This window comes from Scyliorhinus torazame, chromosome 11 (genome assembly GCF_047496885.1).
Source record: "Scyliorhinus torazame isolate Kashiwa2021f chromosome 11, sScyTor2.1, whole genome shotgun sequence".
In the NCBI taxonomy this organism is placed as follows: Eukaryota; Metazoa; Chordata; class Chondrichthyes; order Carcharhiniformes; family Scyliorhinidae; genus Scyliorhinus; species Scyliorhinus torazame.
Window position 1 is genome coordinate 181082107 of NC_092717.1, and position 14739 is coordinate 181096845.

At 47.7% G+C, this 14739-nt stretch overlaps 6 non-coding genes across 6 annotated transcripts; all 6 read right to left on the reverse strand.

Moving 5' to 3' along the window:
- Window positions 1-3758: 3758 nt before the first annotated feature.
- trnam-cau (transfer RNA methionine (anticodon CAU)) lies at window positions 3759-3831 on the reverse strand. The gene has a single exon. It is a non-coding gene; the product is annotated as a tRNA-Met (tRNA).
- A 1887-nt stretch (window positions 3832-5718) lies between these two features.
- On the reverse strand, window positions 5719-5791 carry trnam-cau (transfer RNA methionine (anticodon CAU)). Its single transcript has one exon. It is a non-coding gene; the product is annotated as a tRNA-Met (tRNA).
- A 1887-nt stretch (window positions 5792-7678) lies between these two features.
- On the reverse strand, window positions 7679-7750 carry trnam-cau (transfer RNA methionine (anticodon CAU)). Its single transcript has one exon. It is a non-coding gene; the product is annotated as a tRNA-Met (tRNA).
- A 1888-nt stretch (window positions 7751-9638) lies between these two features.
- trnam-cau (transfer RNA methionine (anticodon CAU)) lies at window positions 9639-9711 on the reverse strand. The gene has a single exon. It is a non-coding gene; the product is annotated as a tRNA-Met (tRNA).
- Window positions 9712-11600: 1889 nt separating this feature from the next.
- trnam-cau (transfer RNA methionine (anticodon CAU)) lies at window positions 11601-11673 on the reverse strand. The gene has a single exon. It is a non-coding gene; the product is annotated as a tRNA-Met (tRNA).
- Window positions 11674-13560: 1887 nt separating this feature from the next.
- On the reverse strand, window positions 13561-13633 carry trnam-cau (transfer RNA methionine (anticodon CAU)). The gene has a single exon. It is a non-coding gene; the product is annotated as a tRNA-Met (tRNA).
- Between the last annotated feature and the right edge of the window lie 1106 nt (window positions 13634-14739).

Genomic DNA, 14739 nt, shown 5'->3' on the forward strand with positions numbered 1-14739 from the left:
TGATGATGCCTTTCCTCATGGACTCTGACATGCTGCCTTCCAGAAGCATACTCTCGTACACTTCCAGCAGGTCTGGGCCCATCCAGTCCCACAGAGCCGAATACAACTCAACCGGTAAGCCGTCGCTTCCGGGAGTTTTACTCGTCTCGAAGGACTTGGCGGCCTTTGTCAGCTCGTCCAGAGTTAGTGGTTTGTCCAGGTTTTCCAGCTCGCTGTCGCCTATGACCTCCGTGATAGTCGACAGGAAGGTCTGGGAAACAGTGCTATCTGTTGGCTTCAGGTCATACAGTCCGGCATAAAAGGATTGGCTGATCCTCAGGATGTCAGACTGCGATGACTTTTCAGAGCCATCTTCTTCCTTCAGGCTGCTGATCACAGAGGTCTCTCTGTGCACCTTTTGGAAGAAGAAGCGTGAGCACTTTTCGTCCTGCTCCACGGAGCGGACTCTGGAACGGAAGATAACCTTGGAGGCCTCCGAGGTGTAGAGCGAGGCTTGCTGGCTCTTCACCTCTTGGAGATCCTCCTTGACATCCACCCCCATCGACTGCAGCTGGAGCAAATTTTGCATACTTTTCTGGAGCCTGGACATGACCCCTCGTCTCTCTCTCACCTTTTGAACGCCCTTGAGGATGAAAAACCTCTTGATATTCCCCTTGATTGCTTCCCACCAGAGATGTGGGGCCTCAAAGAGGGGTTTCACGGTTCTCCAACCTTTGTAATCCCTCCTGAGTTCCTCGATGTTCTCAGGGGTCAGCAGTTTTACATTTAGCTTCCACGTCCCCCTGCATACCCCCTGGTCTTCCTGCAGGTGGCAGTCGGCCAATAGGAGGCAGTGGTCAGAGAAGAACACCGGCGTTACGTCGGTGGACCTGACCGTGAAAGCTCGGGACACAAAAAAGAAGTCTATCCTGGAGCGGACGGACCCGTCTGGCCGTGACCATGTGTATCTACGCTGCGCGTCGTCTGCAGGGTTGCTGCAGACGTCGAGCAGCTTGGCGTCTTTTACCGTTTCCATCAGGAGTCTGGACGTAGCGTCTAGTTTGCTGTCGGCTTTGCTGGATCGTCCAGCCGCATCGATGATGCAGTTGAAGTCACCACCCAGGATGACCGGCTTGGAGGTGGCCAACAGCAGTGGGAGTTGCTGAAGAACTGCCAGCCGCTCACTTTTTACGGCCGGGGCGTACACATTAATAAGTCTGAGAGGGGTGTTTTTGTATTTCACGTCTGCTACGAGGAGGCGCCCGCCCACCACCTCCTTAACGTCGGAGATGGTGAAGTTGCCTCCCCGCAGCAGAATACCCAGGCCGGAGGAGCGGCAGTCGTTTCCTCCTGACCAGATGGATGGCCCGTGGGACCACCAGCTCGACCAGCGCCTGTAGTTGCTGAGGTGCGGAATTCCGCACTCCTGCAGGAACAGTAGGTCAGCTTTTACATTTGCCAAATAGTTGAGTGTGGCTACACACCGCGAAGTATCTTTGATGCTTCGCACATTTATGGATGCAATTTTTAAACCCATTATAAAAAGATAGATTTACCAGTCTCAAGAGTCCAGAGTCTATACAGTTGGCTGTTCCAGCTGTTGAATGTTCCCCAGCATGCCGGTGGTGCTCGCAAACTTTAGCACAGTTGCAGGGCTGAGAAAACTGTTCTGGTCCGTACTGGCCCCGTGATTTTGATGCAGATGCATTGGGGGGGTGGTGTAGCCCTGGGGTTCGTCGTGGCAGTCAGTAGGTGTTGGGGTTGCAGGCCGGTCTTCACCTGGGTTGTTGCTGCTCGTTGCTATCGGGGGTTGGTCTGTGACCTTGTTTTCTTCCCGGTCGGTGGTCTGGGGGGTCTGTGCCTTCCGTTCCACGTTGGTGCTTTGCCTCTTTATCTGAGGCCGATTCTTGTCCTGTTTTCCCTCATCGGATGAGGTGTCGGCACTAAGTGCGCTGGCTGAGAGGTGTCGCTTTTTGCCACTACCCCTCAGGGGGTTCTTCAGTTTGTTTTTTTGTTTTCTCTTTCGTTTGTCCCTGTTCACGGTTTCCCAGGGCTCTTTATTCTTTGTCCCATCCTCTTCCTCTTCCATTGAGTGTTCCTCATCAGATGGGGCTGGGGTTGGGTTGTCAGGAGGTGCTGGGGCCTCCTCTTTTTGTTGGGGGCCCTTCTGTTGCTTTTCCTCATTCTGAACCGTGGTGTCTTTTTCGGTGGAGGGTGTATGCACCTCCTCTCTGGTCGCCTTTTTGACTCCGCTGCTGATGATCTGTGCATATGTCGCCCCGCGTTTCGGGCAGGCCCTGTAAAGATGGCCGGCCTCCCCACACAGGTTGCAGCACTTGTCTTCCTTGCAGTCCTTATTCATGTGTCCCTCCTGCCTGCAGTTCTTGCAGAAGGTCACACTGCAGTTTGCGGCAACTTGCCCCGTTTTGCCACAGGAGTGGCATACTCATGGCTGTCCCACGTAGTAGAGGTAGCCACGATTTACTCCAATAGCGAAATTGGAGGGGGGATGCAGGATGGCTCCGTTGCTGTCCGTTCTTAGGGTCACCTTGACCTGGTGCTCATTGTCCAGATGCCGAAGGTGTCTTTCACTTGCACGCTGTCACTTTTCAGCTCAGCGTACCTGGCGAGGAACGTGAGCACATCAGACACAGGGACGTGGGGGTTGTACGTGTGCAGTGTAACAACCCGATTTCGCTGTGCCGGTAGCGTAAACAGAGGCTCCGCAGTCAGGATCGACAGGGGACTCTGGTTACCTTTTTCCTTGAAGACATACAAGAATTTGATGCACGCTGCGGCGCTCTTGAAGGTGACATCAAAGAAGCCATTCTTGGGGAAGCTTTGCAAGCAGAAGATTTCTGTTGCTTTAAACCCACAACACTCGAGCAGCACCCGCTTCACGAAGAGTATCCGATCCAAAGGTGACTCTCCTTCCGTTTTCTTCACTGTGAATCGGACAGTGTTTCGCACTCCCCAGCCTGGTGGTCGGGATGCAGCTGCATCCACAGCTCGTTCGTTGGGTGTGAAACTGTATCGGCGTTAGGCCTAAACCAGAGGTTTAGGCCAGCATGTAGATCCACCAATAGCAGCCAAGCTCCAAACGTTTCCTCTTTTACGACTTCAATCCCTCCAAGTTCTCCAATCCACGATCGACATCGAAATCCTCAGCTTCCCTCGATCAAATGAGACTACACTTGATCTTAGCCAAAAGGGTGTCGACTGCTCCCTTCCACTTGTGCTGACTGCAAATTTCCCTCCCAGTTTTTCTAATACGCACCTTCAGGCCCCTCACTGATCATTACCCGGCCACTGTGGTTTTCCATTCTGCTGGTGGTACAAGCTGCAGTTGCTTGGTCACGTTGAGTCGATTCGAAAAATCGCTGTGTTGAGGTAGCAGGCATAGCCAAAGCAGAATTGCTCTGCCGTTTTTCGAGTATCTTGGAGACAGAGACTGAAGTGATCCTGGGCAGCCAGAAACATGAAAACACAGCCAAGTTGGGGGAATTGTTGCAAATGTTAGAGAGCTGGATTAGCATGGTGGAGTCAGATAGATGGCCACATTCTTCACATTAATTTTCCCTTTGGGCAAAGCATCAGGCTCACCGGTCGTTTCATTGCAAGCAGTGGTGAAGCACTTTCAGATGTTTTTCATCTGCCACAACACAGTGATGCCGAATGATTTGCAGAGCTGCTGCAAGCAGGTTGTCTGCATTTCTATTAGCGGCGGAGATGGGAATATGAAATAAGTGGAAAAGGCGAAGGATTTTTAAATAAAAATCTGCCCTCTCTGAGGATCGAACTCAGGACCTTCAGATTATGAGACTGACACGCTGCCTACTGCGCTAAGAAGGCTTCCGTCTGTTTGTGTTTGTTATAACATATACTTTGTTGAGGCATCAGGGAGCCCCCATGCACAATTCTACTGCTGTTACAACATCATTTTGCAGAAAGTGAGGACAATTGGCACACATTTGGTGCCGACTAGGGGGAATTAGCTCAAGTGGCAGAGTGTTAGTTTTGCATGTGAGAGGTAGTGGGATCAATGCCCACATTCTCCACTAGATTTTACACAAGAGACAAAACGTCACGACCATCAGTTGTTTCATTCAAACCACAGTTCACACATTTAAATGCATTTTCCTCATGCTGCTGCACAGAGAAGACCAATCATTTGGAGGGCTGCTGCAAGCAAGTTGCCTTCCTTTCTGCCAACAGCAGAGATGGCAACGTGACATCAGAGGTTGGAAATCGTTTGAACACAATGCTGCCCTCCCTGAAGATCATCCTCAGGAACTTCAAATGATGGGATTGATGTGCTGCCTACTGCGATAAGGAGGCATGCACTGAATTGCTCTGCAGACAGCATGACCAGTTTTGACATCCTTACAGTCTGCATCCTGCCAAAGTGAAAAATCTTCAGAAAACATTGAGGCAGCTTAGAGAAAAATACATCAGCTTGCGATGCAGACTCAGACACGTTATCCTTTAGAACACAGGCACAACCTGCAAGGAGAAGCTGGCGATTCACAGTGTGCCCACACCTTTGTCATTAAGATGAAGGTGAAGCCCACAAGGGCTAAAAGGGATACGCTAAACAATCCCCGTCACAAAGCAATGCATGCTGAAACAATTGAGGGAGAGAGGGAGGAAGACATTAATTGAGATAGTGTCAGAAACATTGTGCATTTAAAAGGAGGCACAACCTACTGGCTGCTCAAAGTGTACCCACAGCTTTGGCTTTAAAATGCAGATAATGGCCTCAAGGGCTAAAAGGTGAACGGTCAACATTGAACAAACACTGTGGATTTTGAGGCTTTGCCTCAATGGCTCAGTTGGTACAGCAGAAGACCCGAGGCGTTAATACACCAAAGTCAACGCTAGGTCGCTTCTTGAATAGCGAATACAATTTATGGGTGCACATTTAGAAGTAAGCGTGTGATAAACAATGCTTTGGTAGAAACTGCATTGCGAAATGAATAGCTGAATTATAGCTTAACATGTTGTTGTCAAGGCAGAGGAAACATCTTTTCCTGGAGGAAGGCAGTCGACAACACGGTGGTGATGCTGCTGCAATTCCATCTGCGTGCCAGCAGTAGTTCCTTTGATCAGCAATGCATCCAAAAAGTAGGCACTCACCTGCAAGCAAAGGAAGATTTCTATCACTGAGGCAGGGGTGTTGACTGCTCCCTTCCACTTGTGCTGACTGCAAATTTCCCTCCCAGTTTTTCTAATATGCACCTTCAGGCCCCTCACTGATCATTACCCGGCCACTGTGGTTTTCCATTCCGCTGGTGGTACAAGCTGCAGTTGCTTGGTCACGTTGAGTCGATTCGAAAAATCGCTGTGTTGAGGTAGCAGGCATAGCCAAAGCAGAATTGCTCTGCCGTTTTTCGAGTATCTTGGAGACAGAGACTGAAGTGATCCTGGGCAGCCAGAAACATGAAAACACAGCCAAGTTGGGGGAATTGTTGCAAATGTTAGAGAGCTGGATTAGCATGGTGGAGCCAGATAGATGGCCACATTCTTCACATTGATTTTCCCTTTGGGCAAAGCATCAGGCTCACCAGTCGTTTCATTGTAAGGCTGGTGAGGCACTTTCAGATGTTTTTCATCTGCCACAACACAGTGATGCCGAATGATTTGCAGAGCGGCTGCAAGCAGGTTGTCTGCATTTCTATCAGCGGCGGAGATGGGAATATGAAATAAGTGGAAAAGGCGAAGGATTTTTTAATAAAAATCTGCCCTCTCTGAGGATTGAACTCAGGACCTTCAGATTATGAGACTGACACGCTGCCTTCTGCGCTAAGAAGGCTTCTGTTTGTTGGTGTTTGTTATAACATATACTTTGTTGAGGCATCAGGGAGCCCCTATGCACAATTCTACTGCTGTTACAACATCATTTTGCAGAAAGTGAGGACAATTGGCACACATTTCGTGCCGACCAGGGGGAATTAGCTCAAGTGGCAGAGCGCTAGCTTTGCATGTGAGAAGTAGTGGGATCAATGCCCACATTCTCCACTAGATTTTACACAAGAGACAAAACGTCACGACCATCAGTTGTTTCATTCAAACCACAGTTCACACATTTAAATGCATTTTCCTCATGCTGCTGCACAGAGAAGACCAATCATTTGGAGGGCTGCTGCAAGCAAGTTGCCTTCCTTTCTGCCAACAGCAGAGATGGCAACGTGACATCAGAGGTTGGAAATCGTTTGAACACAATGCTGCCCTGCCTGAAGATTATACTCAGGAACTTCAAATGATGGGATTGATGTGCTGCCTACTGCGATAAGGAGGCATGCACTGAATTGCTCTGCAGACAGCATGACCAGTTTTACCATCCTTACAGTCTGCATCCTGCCAAAGTGAAAAATCTTCAGAAAACATTGAGGCAGCTTAGAGAAAAATACATCAGCTTGCGATGCAGACTCAGACACGTTATCCTTTAGAACACAGGCGCAACCTGCAAGGAGAAGCTGGCGATTCACAGTGTGCCCACACCTTTGTCATTAAGATGAAGGTGAAGCCCACAAGGGCTAAAAGGGATACGCTAAACAATCCCCGTCACAAAGCAATGCATGCTGAAACAATTGAGGTAGAGAGGGAGGAAGACGTTAATTGAGATAGTGTCAGAAACATTGTGCATTTAAAAGGAGGCCCAACCTACTGGCTGCTCAAAGTGTACCCACAGCTTTGGCTTTAAAATGCAGATAATGGCCTCAAGGGCTAAAAGGTGAACGGTCAACATTGAACAAACACTGTGGATTTTGAGGCTTTGCCTCAATGGCTCAGTTGGTGCAGCAGAAGACCGGAGGCGTTAATACACCAAAGTCAACGCTAGCTTGCTGCTTGAATAGCGAATACAATTTATGGGTGCACTTTGAGAAGTAAGTGTGTGATAAACTATGCTTTGGTAGAAACTGTATTGCCAAATGAATAGCTGAATTATAGCTAACATGTTGTTGTCAAGGCAGAGGAAACATCTTTTCCTGGAGGAAGGCAGTCGACAACACGGTGGTGATGCTGCTGCAATTCCATCTGCGTGCCAGCAGGAGTTCCTTTGAGCAGCAATGCATCCAAAAAGTAGGCACTCACCTGCAAGCAAAGGAAGATTTCTATCACTGAGGCAGGGGTGTCAACTGCTCCCTTCCACTTGTGCTGACTGCAAATTTCCCTCCCAGTTTTTCTAATACGCACCTTCAGGCCCCTCACTGATCATTACCCGGCCACTGTGGTTTTCCATTCTACTGGTGGTACAAGCTGCAGTTGCTTGGTCACGTTGAGTCGATTCGAAAAATTGCTGTGTTGAGGTAGCAGGCATAGCCAAAGCAGAATTGCTCTGCCGTTTTTCGAGTATCTTGGAGACAGAGACTGAAGTGATCCTGGGCAGCCAGAAACATGAAAACACAGCCAAGTTGGGGGAATTGTTGCAAATGTTAGAGAGCTGGATTAGCATGGTGGAGTCAGATAGATGGCCACATTCTTCACATTAATTTTCCCGTTGGGCAAAGCATCAGGCTCACCGGTCGTTTCATTGCAAGCAGTGGTGAGGCACTTTCAGATGTTTTTCATCTGCCACAACACAGTGATGCCGAATGATTTGCAGAGCTGCTGCAAGCAGGTTGTCTGCATTTCTATCAGCGGCGGAGATGGGAATATGAATTAAGTGGAAAAGGCGAAGGATTTTTAAATAAAAATCTGCCCCTCTGAGGATTGAACTCAGGACCTTCAGATTATGAGACTGACACGCTGCCTACTGCGCTAAGAAGGCTTCTGTTTGTTGGTGTTTGTTATAACATATACTTTGTTGAGGCATCAGGGAGCCCCCATGCACAATTCTACTGCTGTCACAACATCATTTTGCAGAAAGTGAGGACAATTGGCACACATTTGGTGCCGAGCAGGGGGAATTAGCTCAAGTGGCAGAGCGCTAGCTTTGCATGTGTGAGGTAGTGGGATTGATGCCCACATTCTCCACTAGATTTTACTCAAGAGACAAAACGTCACGACCACCAGGTGTTTCATTCAAACCACAGTTCACACATTTCAATGCATTTTCCTCATGCTGCTGCACAGAGAAGACCAATCATTTGGAGGGCTGCTGCAAGCAAGTTGCCTTCCTTTCTGCCAACAGCAGAGATGGCAACGTGACATCAGAGGTTGGAAATCGTTTGAACACAATGCTGCCCTCCCTGAAGATTATCCTCAGGAACTTCAAATGATGGGATTGATGTGCTGCCTACTGCGATAAGGAGGCATGCACTGTATTGCTCTGCAGACAGCATGACCATGTTTTGACATCCTTACAGTCTGCATCCTGCCAAAGTGAAAAATCTTCAGAAAACATTGAGGCAGCTTAGAGAAAAATACATCAGCTTGCGATGCAGACTCAGCCACATTATCCCTTAGAACACAGGCGCAACCTGCAAGGAGAAGCTGGCGATTCACAGTGTGCCCACACCTTTGTCATTAAGATGAAGGTGAAGCCCACAAGGGCTAAAAGGGATACGGTAAACAATCCCCGTCACAAAGCAATGCATGCTGAAAGAATTGAGGGAGAGAGGGAGGAAGACATTAATTGAGATAGTGTCAGAAACATTGTGCATTTAAAAGGAGGCACAACCTACTGGCTGCTCAAAGTGGACCCACAGCTTTGGCTTTAAAATGCAGATAATGGCCTCAAGGGCTAAAAGGTGAACGGTCAACATTGAACAAACACTGTGGATTTTGAGGCTTTGCCTCAATGGCTCAGTTGGTACAGCAGAAGACCCGAGGCGTTAATACACCAAAGTCAACGCTAGGTCGCTTCTTGAATGGCGAATACAATTTATGGGTGCACTTTTAGAAGTAAGTGTGTGATAAACAATGCTTTGGTAGAAACTGTATTGCCAAATGAATAGCTGAATTATAGCTTAACATGTTGTTGTCAAGGCAGAGGAAACATCTTTTCCTGGAGGAAGGCAGTCGACAACACGGTGGTGATGCTGCTGCAATTCCATCTGCGTGCCAGCAGGAGTTCCTTTGAGCAGCAATGCATCCAAAAAGTAGGCACTCACCTGCAAGCAAAGGAAGATTTCTATCACTGAGGCAGGGGTGTTGACTGCTCCCTTCCACTTGTGCTGACTGCAAATTTCCCTCCCAGTTTTTCTAATACGCACCTTCAGGCCCCTCACTGATCATTACCCGGCCACTGTGGTTTTCCATTCTACTGGTGGTACAAGCTGCAGTTGCTTGGTCACGTTGAGTCGATTCGAAAAATCGCTGTGTTGAGGTAGCAGGCATAGCCAAAGCAGAATTGCTCTGCCGTTTTTCGAGTATCTTGGAGACAGAGACTGAAGTGATCCTGGGCAGCCAGAAACATGAAAACACAGCCAAGTTGGGGGAATTGTTGCAAATGTTAGAGAGCTGGGTTAGCATGGTGGAGTCAGATAGATGGCCACATTCTTCACATTGATTTTCCCTTTGGGCAAAGCATCAGGCTCACCGGTCGTTTCATTGCAAGCAGTGGTGAGGCACTTTCAGATGTTTTTCATCTGCCACAACACAGTGATGCCGAATGATTTGCAGAGCTGCTGCAAGCAGCTTGTCTGCATTTCTCTCAGCGGCGGAGATGGGAATATGAAATAAGTGGAAAAGGCGAGGATTTTTAAATAAAAATCTGCCCTCTCTGAGGATTGAACTCAGGACCTTCAGATTATGAGACTGACGCGCTGCCTACTGCGCTAAGAAGGCTTCTGTTTGTCAGTATTTGTTAAAACATATACTTTGTTGAGGGATCAGGGAGCCCCCATTCACAATTCTACTGCTGTCACAACATCATTTTGCAGAAAGTGAGGACAATTGGCACATATTTGGTGCCGAGCAGGGGGAATTAGCTCAAGTGGCAGAGCGCTAGCTTTGCATGTGGGAGGTAGTGGGATTGATGCCCACATTCTCCACTAGATTTTACTCAAGAGACAAAACGTCACGACCGCCAGTTGTTTCATTCAAACCACAGTTCACACATTTAAATGCATTTTCCTCATGCTGCTGCACAGAGAAGACCAATCATTTGGAGGGCTGCTGCAAGCAAGTTGCCTTCCTTTCTGCCAACAGCAGAGAAGGCAACGTGACATCAGAGGTTGGAAATCGTTTGAACACAATGCTGCCCTCCCTGAAGATTATCCTCAGGAACTTCAAATGATGGGATTGATGTGCTGCCTACTGCGATAAGGAGGCATGCACTGAATTGCTCTGCAGACAGCATGACCATGTTTTGACATCCTTACAGTCTGCATCCTGCCAAAGTGAAAAATCTTCAGAAAACATTGAGGCAGCTTAGAGAAAAATACATCAGCTTGCGATGCAGACTCAGACACGTTATCCCTTAGAACACAGGCGCAACCTGCAAGGAGAAGCTGGCGATTCACAGTGTGCCCACACCTTTGTCATTAAGATGAAGGTGAAGCCCACAAGGGCTAAAAGGGATACGCTAAACAATCCCCGTCACAAAGCAATGCATGCTGAAACAATTGAGGGAGAGAGGGAGGAAGACATTAATTGAGATAGTGTCAGAAACATTGTGCATTTAAAAGGAGGCACAACCTACTGGCTGCTCAAAGTGTACCCACAGCTTTGGCTTTAAAATGCAGATAATGGCCTCAAGGGCTAAAAGGTGAACGGTCAACATTGAACAAACACTGTGGATTTTGAGGCTTTGCCTCAATGGCTCAGTTGGTGCAGCAGAAGACCCGAGGCGTTAATACACCAAAGTCAACGCTAGGTCGCTTCTTGAATGGCGAATACAATTTATGGGTGCACTTTTAGAAGTAAGTGTGTGATAAACAATGCTTTGGTAGAAACTGTATTGCCAAATGAATAGCTGAATTATAGCTTAACATGTTGTTGTCAAGGCAGAGGAAACATCTTTTCCTGGAGCAAGGCAGTCGACAACACGGTGGTGATGCTGCTGCAATTCCATCTGCGTGCCAGCAGGAGTTCCTTTGAGCAGCAGTGCATCCAAAAAGTAGGCACTCACCTGCAAGCAAAGGAAGATTTCTATCACTGAGGCAGGGGTGTCGACTGCTCCCTTCCACTTGTGCTGACTGCAAATTTCCCTCCCAGTTTTTCTAATACGCACCTTCAGGCCCCTCACTGATCATTACCCGGCCACTGTGGTTTTCCATTCTACTGGTGGTACAAGCTGCAGTTGCTTGGTCACGTTGTGTCGATTCGAAAAATCGCTGTGTTGAGGTAGCAGGCATAGCCAAAGCATAATTGCTCTGCCGTTTTTCGAGTATCTTGGAGACAGAGACTGAAGTGATCCTTGGCAGCCAGAAACATGAAAACACAGCCAAGTTGGGGGAATTGTTGCAAATGTTAGAGAGCTGGATTAGCATGGTGGAGTCAGATAGATGGCCACATTCTTCACATTGATTTTCCCTTTGGGCAAAGCATCAGGCTCCCCGGTCGTTTCATTGCAAGCAGTGGTGAGGCACTTTCAGATGTTTTTCATCTGCCACAACACAGTGATGCCGAATGATTTGCAGAGCTGCTGCAAGCAGGTTGTCTGCATTTCTATCAGCGGCGGAGATGGGAATATGAAATAAGTGGAAAAGGCGAAGGATTTTTTAATAAAAATCTGCCCTCTCTGAGGATTGAACTCAGGACCTTCAGATTATGAGACTGACACGCTGCCTACTGCGCTAAGAAGGCTTCCGTTCGTTGGTGTTTGTTATAACATATACTTTGTTGAGGCATCAGGGAGCCACCATGCACAATTCGACTGCTGTTACAACATCATTTTGCAGAAAGTGAGGACAATTGGCACACATTTGGTGCCGAGCAGGGGGAATTAGCTCAAGTGGCAGAGCGCTAGCTTTGCATTTGGGAGGTAGTGGGATTGATGCCCACATTCTCCACTAGATTTTACTCAAGAGACAAAACGTCACGACCATCAGTTGTTTCATTCAAACCACAGTTCACATATTTAAATGCATTTTCCTCATGCTGCTGCACAGAGAAGACCAATCATTTGGAGGGCTGCTGCAAGCAAGTTGCCTTCCTTTCTGCCAACAGCAGAGATGGCAACGTGACATCAGAGGTTGGAAATCGTTTGAACACAATGCTGCCCTCCCTGAAGATTATCCTCAGGAACTTCAAATGATGGGATTGATGTGCTGCCTACTGCGATAAGGAGGCATGCACTGAATTGCTCTGCAGACAGCATGACATGTTTTGACATCCTTACAGTCTGCATCCTGCCAAAGTGAAAAATCTTCAGAAAACATTGAGGCAGCTTAGAGAAAAATACATCAGCTTGCGATGCAGACTCAGACACGTTATCCTTTAGAACACAGGCGCAACCTGCAAGGAGAAGCTGGCGATTCACAGTGTGCCCACACCTTTGTCATTAAGATGAAGGTGAAGCCCACAAGGGCTAAAAGGGATACGCTAAACAATCCCCGTCACAAAGCAATGCATGCTGAAACAATTGAGGGAGAGAGGGAGGAAGACATTAATTGAGATAGTGTCAGAAACATTGTGCATTTAAAAGGAGGCACAACCTACTGGCTGCTCAAAGTGTACCCACAGCTTTGGCTTTAAAATGCAGATAATGGCCTCAAGGGCTAAAAGGTGAACGGTCAACATTGAACAAACACTGTGGATTTTGAGGCTTTGCCTCAATGGCTCAGTTGGTACAGCAGAAGACCCGAGGCGTTAATACACCAAAGTCAACGCTAGGTCGCTTCTTGAATGGCAAATACAATTTATGGGTGCACTTTTAGAAGTAAGTGTGTGATAAACAATGCTTTGGTAGAAACTGTATTGCCAAATGAATAGCTGAATTATAGCTTAACATGTTGTTGTCAAGGCAGAGGAAACATCTGTTCCTGGAGGAAGGCAGTCGACAACACGGTGGTGATGCTGCTGCAATTCCATCTGCGTGCCAGCAGGAGTCCTTTGAGCAGCAGTGCATCCAAAAAGTAGGCACTCACCTGCAAGCAAAGGAAGATTTCTATCACTGAGGCAGGGGTGTCGACTGCTCCCTTCCACTTGTGCTGACTGCAAATTTCCCTCCCAGTTTTTCTAATACGCACCTTCAGGCCCCTCACTGATCATTACCCGGCCACTGTGGTTTTCCATTCTACTGGTGGAACAAGCTGCAGTTGCTTGGTCACGTTGAGTCGATTCGAAAAATCGCTGTGTTGAGGTAGCAGGCATAGCCAAAGCAAAATTGCTCTGCCGTTTTTCGAGTATCTTGGAGACAGAGACTGAAGTGATCCTGGGCAGCCAGAAACATGAAAACACAGCTTAGTTGGGGGAATTGTTGCAAATGTTAGAGAGCTGGATTAGCATGGTGGAGTTAGATAGATGGCCACATTCTTCACATTAATTTTCCCTTTGGGCAAAGCATCAGGCTCACCGGTCGTTTCATTGCAAGCAGTGGTGAGGCACTTTCAGATGTTTTTCATCTGCCACAACAACGTGATGCCGAATGATTTGCAGAGCTGCTGCAAGCAGGTTGTCTGCATTTCTATCAGCGGCGGAGATGGGAATATGAAATAAGTGGAAAAGGCGAAGGATTTTTAAATAAAAATCAGCCCTCTCTGAGGATTGAACTCAGGACCTTCAGATTATGATACTGACGCGCTGCCTACTGCGCTAAGAAGGCTTCTGCTTGTCAGTATTTGTTATAACATATACTTTGTTGAGGCATCAGGGAGCCCCCATGCACAATTCTACTGCTGTCACAACATCATTTTCCAGAAAGTTAGGACAATTGGCACACGTTTGGTGCCGACCAGGGGGAATTAGCTCAAGTGGCAGAGCGCTCGCTTTGCATGTGAGAGGCAGTGGGATCAACGCCCACATCCTCCGCGAGATTTTACTCAAGAGACAAAACGTCACGACCACCAGTTGTTTCATTCAAACCACAGTTCACACATTTCAATGCATTTTCCTCATGCTGCTGCACAGAGAAGACCAATCATTTGGAGGGCTGCTGCAAGCAAGTTGCCTTCCTTTCTGCCAACAGCAGAGATGGCAACGTGACATCAGAGGTTGGAAATCGTTTGAACACAATGCTGCCCTCCCTGAAGATTATCCTCAGGAACTTCAAATGATGGGATTGATGTGCTGCCTACTGCGATAAGGAGGCATGCACTGAATTGCTCTGCAGACAGCATGACCAGTTTTGCCATCCTTACAGTCTGCATCCTGCCAAAGTGAAAAATCTTCAGAAAACATTGAGGCAGCTGAGAGAAAAATACATCAGCTTGCGATGCAGACTCAGACACGTTATCCCTTAGAACACAGGCGCAACCTGCAAGGAGAAGCTGGCCATTCACAGTGTGCCCACACCTTTGTCATTAAGATGAAGGTGAAGCCCACAAGGGCTAAAAGGGATACGCTAAACAATCCCCGTCACAAAGCAATGCATGCTGAAACAATTGAGGGAGAGAGGGAGGAAGACATTAATTGAGATAGTGTCAGAAACATTGTGCATTTAAAAGGAGGCCCAACCTACTGGCTGCTCAAAGTGTACCCACAGCTTTGGCTTTAAAATGCAGATAATGGCCTCAAGGGCTAAAAGGTGAACGGTCAACATTGAACAAACACTGTGGATTTTGAGGCTTTGCCTCAATGGCTCAGTTGGTACAGCAGAAGACCGGAGGCGTTAATACACCAAAGTCAACGCTAGCTTGCTGCTTGAATAGCGAATACAATTTATGGGTGCACTTTGAGAAGTAAGTGTGTGATAAACTATGCTTTGGTAGA